The sequence below is a fragment of the Benincasa hispida genome, chromosome 12 (assembly GCF_027475165.1).
Source record: "Benincasa hispida cultivar pf3 chromosome 12, pf3_genome.v1.1, whole genome shotgun sequence".
NCBI lineage: Eukaryota > Viridiplantae > Streptophyta > Magnoliopsida > Cucurbitales > Cucurbitaceae > Benincasa > Benincasa hispida.
Window position 1 is genome coordinate 29,546,443 of NC_143489.1, and position 7,571 is coordinate 29,554,013.

The following is a 7,571-nucleotide window of genomic DNA, read 5'->3' on the forward strand; positions in this document are numbered from 1 at the left end:
ATATTGCTATCAAATTCAAAATTAGTGAATTCTTATTTAATTTTATAAAATAAATATAAATACTATCAACACATTTTCCAAAAAAATTAACTAATTCAATTTAATCGATTTTCTAGATTGTTATATCCAATAAAAAGAGATTATTCGGTAGCTTGCGAATATATAACTTTAACTAATTAAGATATACATCATGCAAATGAAAACAAAAAAAAAAGTGGGTTATTTTGACTTAATCTGGCTTTTAAAAAAATAAAAAATAAATTGGTCAATAATCATTTTCTGAGTGATTCTAAAAACGATATTGAACAATCACTTTATAATTCATTTTTCAAAGGACCACAAAATACAAAATTTCGGAAGTCCCATGAAAAATCTCAAACAATACTAAAATTAAAAAAATAATAAAGTTGAATGAAAATTTTATAAGGTCAAATTACTAATTGAGTCTTTAGATTTGAGGTCTAAATTTTCAAACTTACAAATTTAGTCTATTGACTTTTAGTTTTTTTCACATATCTATTAAACACAAAACTAATTTAGAATTTCATTAGACATAAAACTCAAATTTATATATAATAAAATAATTAAGTAATTTTAGAAAATAAATTTATCAAAAATATATTAGATTTAAAATTAAAAATTCATGAATTATTAAACATAAAATTTAAAGTTATGAAATTTATTACATATTTTTTAAAGTTCAAAGTCTTTTTTCAAAATTAAATAAATACAAAATTAAAGTTGAGAAATTAATTCGTAATTGAGCGTAAAAGTTAATAAATATAGGAAAATAACCCATGGAGGGGGTGTGCATTATTGGTGTCACAGACATATAGTAGTTGTGGAAAAATAGGCCAAGCCCCAATTTATTTATTGAAAAAATGGCCATTGCATTCCCCAAAATAAAAGGTTGCCAATTTCAAATTGAATGTATAAAACCAACCAAATTCCTTTCATTTTCTTGGAATTTTGTTAAAAGTAGTGATTCCTTTCCAAATACAAGTACTTATGCATAGTCCTTGAATGATGGACCAAGATTAGCTTCTTAAAACCTTATATTATTTATTGAGGAGGTTTTATTCTTTAATAAAATCTAGTTTTAGTCAGCCATGACCAAAAGAATGGTTGGTTTCATTTGGTGGATCCGAAATGGCCGACTTATCAATTATCCGACAATCTAAAATGAATTTAGCTCAACGACCAAGACGTCTATTTCTAGCTTGACACATTAAAGCTTCAAATCTCCACATTTATTGCACTAAACAAATTCACAATTACAAAATGTTACAAATTTAAATCAATCAAAAGGAGAAATATCCTAAAAATAGATCGTCACACATATGTAATAAGAATGTGATTTGTTCGATGAATGTAATAAAGATAGAATTAATTTTTGGAGCCTATATAAATATAATTAATGACATTCTAATAATGGTGTGTGTCTACAAAATTGAATTGAAAAAATGTAGCATAAGACGGAAAGTGACAAGTGATGAAGAAGAGGCAGATGGAGGTTGAATAAGAGAAACAAAATCATTGGGAATCCCCTCAAAACCTAATGGGAATAAGCATAAAATTATAGCATAGATACATCACAAAATAGAGGTTTTGCTTACACAAATTTATTTAATGTACTTCCTAAAAACAAATTAACCTTTTAAAAAATATAAATAAAATATTCTAGTTACTATTTTATAATAATTTTCTAAAATATGTTAACCATGAATATAAAGTTTTTTTCTTCTAGTTTTAAACTCAAAATGCAAAAAATGAAATAACTTTGCTGTTCCCCCAAAGCCTATACGATGAACTTTTAGAATGTATTTATAATTAAGAAAGAAGAAAAAGGAAAGAAAAAATGAAACGTCGTTGAGAGAGATCAAAGTTGAACAAAGGAGGCAAAGGTCTGGCCCATGAAGAAACCATTGGGCCATTCCCATCACGTTAATGGGCTTCAATCATCAGCCCATCTCAACCCACTTAACACCCCAGCTGTCTTCTTCTCCCTCTTCCTTCAGTTCCGGCTGCCAACAAAGGGTTAATTAACCATTACCCTTACTTTTTAATTTCAGTTACCATTATCCATTTCATTCCTTTTTAAATTTCCAAAATTCTCTTTTTAAACCTAAACTTCCGACTGGAGGAGAGGACTTGGAAGCTATCGGAACAATACCGACTGGATGGGGAAGAAGGAAACCACATCGCTTCTAGAAGGAAGCTATTGGTAGAAGGAGCTTCTTGCACGTCAATGGTGGATGATCTTCGCTCTCAAGTATAATAAGTATAATTGGTGTTCCACTCTTGTGTCCTTCTTTAGGATAATGGTGCAAAGAACAGAAATTGTACGGATTCAGGCATTGAGTTACTCACCAAATTCCTCACATTGCTCATAATTCATCATTCATTCCTAAGATTTCATGTCTAGACAGATGAAATTTCCACTTCAATTTGTCAGATAATTCCACAAATAATGTATCTTGAAATGTGGCATGGTCATTATTATAATATTATAATATATTCAAATCATATTCAAATATTTAATCCCTCTAAACAAAATTTTATATTATATTATATCAAATATCTTATTCTAACTATATCATATATAATTAATTCTCTTGATTAATTTGAACCATTCAAGTTAATCCAAAATTAATTCTCAATAATCCTAGCTGAGCTACAAATGGGACTTCATGAACTTGTACATTGAAGCTCCAATGGTACTTGGATAATTAATTTAAATTTAATTAAATGAGTTTAATTAATTATCCACCATCCATTAATTGTCGGTCACTCCACTAAAGACCGACAGTTTACAAATATATTTCTGTGTCAATTGGATATAATCAAGCAACAGTGCGATGACCTTTCACGAATTGCTCATAAGTATAGCTAGGCCAAAATTACTGTTTTGCCTCTGTAGTTACATCTAACTCCTTAAGTACCACTAATTCTTCTAATAAACAATAAGTCATAGTCCAACTATGACCAAACCCCACTCGAGCCAAGGGAGGGTGTGGTGCCACATTGTTCAAGCCCTAGAGTCAACCCTTAAGGAAGCAATTTATCTACTTACCCCAACATCAAGGAATGAGTGAATATCACCTTGTGTAGCTGTGTTTCTATCTCCCCAATAAAAAAAATTCGAAAAATGGGAGACTTATTGAGTCGGCGATCTGGTCACTCTCACCCATACAAATCAAATAACCGCCTTCATATGTAGGAGTTCACAATTCACTTAGGATTCAGGTCATGTCACTTATGGTTATCCTGGTAAAATGTAAGTCTCTACTATTAACAACGTTATATAATATGACTATTCATTTCGTGGTTCGGTCTTATACAAATCCTTTTGTATAGAACACCCCCGCTCACATGTTTCTACATGAATGATCAGGATCAAATCATTTGTAGTACTTTACAACAATTGTAACATCTACAAAGCGGGCCATATTCTTAGTTTCACTAGGATAAGGTATCCAACCTTATCCATCTACTACAAACCATTTATGTTATCACTTAAACATGATCTACCTGTATGTCTCTACATACATGTTTAAGCTACATACGATAATCTTGGATGTTAGTTTATTGGTTTTTTGGGTTAATGCTACTAAATGTTGAATAAAATACCTAAGATTTTATTAAATAAATAAATCATTTGTATATTACAATTACAAGCTACAAGACCTACGAGATATAGGACATCAGCCCCAACAATCTCTCACTTGTCCAAAAGTTAGTTGGGTGTATAATGTAAAAGTCATACTAATGTAGAAGTACACACAAAACAATAGACTAGGATATAATACACGCCTAATACAAAATCTTTCACTTGCCCTAGACTAAATGTGATATGTCCCATAGACCCATACTCTTCAGGTGACCCTCAAACACCTTAGCCACGAAGATCTTTGTAAATAGATCAACAACGTTGTGCTCCGAAGCTATCTGCGTGACAATCATGTCCTCTTGATACACAATCTCCCGAGTGAAATGATACTTCCACTTTATGTGTTTTCCACGCTTGTGACTCCTAGGCTCTCGAGAATTAGCCATAACACCACTATTATCACAATAAAGGGTGACGGGCTTAGACATGTTTAAAACCACTTCCAGATAAGTATGAAACTTCTTGAGCCACATAACTTCCTTAGCAGCTTCACAAGCCGCCACATACTTAGCCTCCATAGTGGAGTCAGCAATGCACCCCTGTTTGGTGCTTCTCTAAACTAATGCCCCTCCGTTAAGAGCGAACACCGATCCTGATGTGGATTTCCTAAAATTCTTATCAATCTAGAAGTCAAAGTCTGTGTATCTTGTAAGGATCAAATTCTTAAAACCATACACGAGCATATAGTCCCTCGTTTTCCTAGATACTTGAGGATATTCTTAATAGTGATCCAATCATCAAATCCTGGATTAGATTGATATCTACTGACTATCCCCACTACATAGCAGATATTAGGTTTAGTACATAACATCGCGTACATCACGCTACCAATAACCGATGCATAAGGCATCCATCTCGTTTCCACAACCTTTTGAGGCTCGCGTACATCACGCTACCAATAACCGATGCATAAGGCATCCATCTCGTTTCCACAACCTTTTGAGGCTTCTTAGGAAACGTTTCCTTAGAAAAAATAACTTCATGCCTAAAAGAGAGTAAACCTCTCTTGGAGTTTTGCATCGAAAACTTGACAAGCATCTTGTCAATGTACGATGCCTGAGATAGGGCCAACGTTTTATTTTTTCGATCTCTAAAGATCTTAATGCCCAGAACAAACTGTGCCTCTCTCAAATCTTTCATTTAGAATTAAGTCGCTAGCCAATTCTTAATTTTAGTTAACATACCTACATCATTCCCAATGAGTAGGATATCGTCTACATACAACACAAGAAAAGCTATTGAACTGTTGATAATTTTCTTGTAAACACAAGACTCATCCACATTCTGATCAAAGCCATAGATTTTATCGCATTATCAAATCTAATATTCCAAGATCGAGAAGCATACTTCAATCCATAAATGAACCGATTAAGCTTGCAAATCTTTTGCTCTTGACCTTGGGTTATGAATTCCTTCGGTTGCTCCATATAAATGGTGTTGGGGTTGATGCCCTAAAGTCTCGTGTCTTGTAGTTTGTAAATAGTATGTACGAACATTTGTGTTGTTAATATATGATATTTACTTCACATTTTGTTTTTTGCTCATTTACTTATTTTATTTGTTTTACCACAAACCAACAAACATAAAATCCCTGGTTATCTGTATGTGACTCAAGCATGTATGTGGTGACATACAAGTGGATCATGTCTTGAGTGATAACAAAAAATAGTATGTAGTATATGGATAAAGGAGGGAAACCTTATCCTGGTAACGTTATGGACGCGGCTCGCCTTGTGGAATGGTCACAGATGGTTTGATCCTGATCATTTGTATTGGGGACATGCGAGCAGGGGCGTCCTATACAAAGAGTTTGTATAAGACCTGACCACGAAGTGTTAACGTCTCGTTATATAACACCGTTCATGATAGAGACTTCACTTCAGTAGGATGACCATAGGCAACATGACCTCAATCCTGAGTGAGTTGGAAACTTCTGCCATTGAGGGCGGTCCTTTGATTTGTATGGGTGCGAGTGGCCAAGTCACCGATTCAAACCTACCATTTTGGGGATTCGTCTGATTTGGGAGCTGAGAACTCAGCTACACAAGATGGAATTCACTTCTTCCCCGAGGCAGAGGTAAGTACATAGATGGCTCCCTTAAGGGCTGATTCCGGGGCTTGAACGATGTGGCGCCACACACCTTCTCTTGGCCCGAGAGGTGTTCACACATAGTTGGACTATGTTGTATTGTTCATTAGAGGAACCAGTGGTACTTAAGAAGTGAGATGTAACTATAGGGGCATAACGGTAATTTGGCCTAGCTATACTTACGAGCATCTGTGAAGGGTCATTATACTCATGATTGGTTATATCCGATGGACATAGAAATATATCTGTGGTAAGAAGAGTTCATCTGTTGGTCTTTAGTGGAATGTCTGATAGTTAACGGATAGTGGATCTCGTGGCTAAAGAATTTAGCCAGCTATTCACGTACCATTGGAGCTTCGAGCCACAGGTCCATTAGGTCCCCTGGGTAGCTTGGATAAAGTCGAGAACCAGTATTTGAGTTAATTTGAAATGTTCAAATTGACAAGAGGAAGTTCGATTCTATATGATATAATTGGACTGTTTAATTATATATGATATAATTGGCTAAATGTATGAGATACATTATTTTGGAGGAAATTCGATATAAATATGATTTATATCAAGTAGAGGAGAAAATACTATAGTAGATATGTGATATCATACTATAGGATATAAATATAATATGATTATATTAATTAATTAATTAATTGATTAATTATATGATAATTAACCTTAATATCACGTTTGGACGTGGGTTAGTGGGCAACGTCGGTTATGGTAACCGATAGGTTAAAATGAAAATAGTTTTCATTTTTGAATGGTGCAATCGATAATCTGTCATTCGCCCAAAAGAATTCGTGAAGCGCGCGTTGATGAAAGAAAACGATCGCTTGAGAGCCTATACGATAGTGTTCTCCGCCTAAACGATCGTATACCTCGCGCCTAAACGATCGCACACTGTCGCCTAGACGATTGGATAGCTTCTCTAAACAATCGTATAGTGTGTCTATCTAGTTAAAAGATCGTATACCTTTTCTTAAACGATCGTTCGGCAAATCCTACACGATCGTGTAACTTCTCTAGACGATAAGCATTTTTGCTATGTGATAGCGACTTTCACTCTCCCACTTGCTTATCGCCTACACGATTGGTGTTTCCTCCGTTCTCTACCAAATTCACCAAAGCCCATTCTTTGGGTTTTCACTCCAAGAATACCCAGGGCTCTTTAGTGGTGGTGTCGTCCCCACGACGTTCGTGAGTTCGCATTGTTCGTGCTGTTTTTGTTGACGCTGTTGCTGGGCATTGGTAGATCAGTTGGAGGGTTTTCGCTGCGTTGGAGTTTTGAAGTTTTGAAGATAGTCTTCAACTGGCATGGAACTCTGTCCCTTTGTTATTTTGTTGTTCGTAGCATGCCATTAATTAAGTTTTGTTTGCATAACTGTTTATATTAAATGTATAATATGTATTTTGGTCACGGTGAGATCGGAGCGATCCGAACGCGCTCATGGAACTCTTGGTATAAGATCCTTCAAATAGTCTCCTCGAGATTGTCATTTCGAAAAGCAGTATTGACGTCCATTTGCCAGATATCATAGTCATAATATAAGGCAATGGACAGGAGTATCTGGATAGAGTTCAACATGGCAATAGATGAGAAAGTCTTCTCATAATCGATTCCCTCAACTTGGGTATAACTCTTTGCCACAAGTCTAGCCTTGAAGGTTTACACTTTCCTATCATCACCTCGTTTTCTCACATAGATCCACTTGCAACCTATAGGTTACCCCACCAAGTTTATCTACAAGATCCCAAACTGATTTGAAGTACATAGACTCCATTTCGAGATCCATAGCTTTGATCTATTCATCTTTA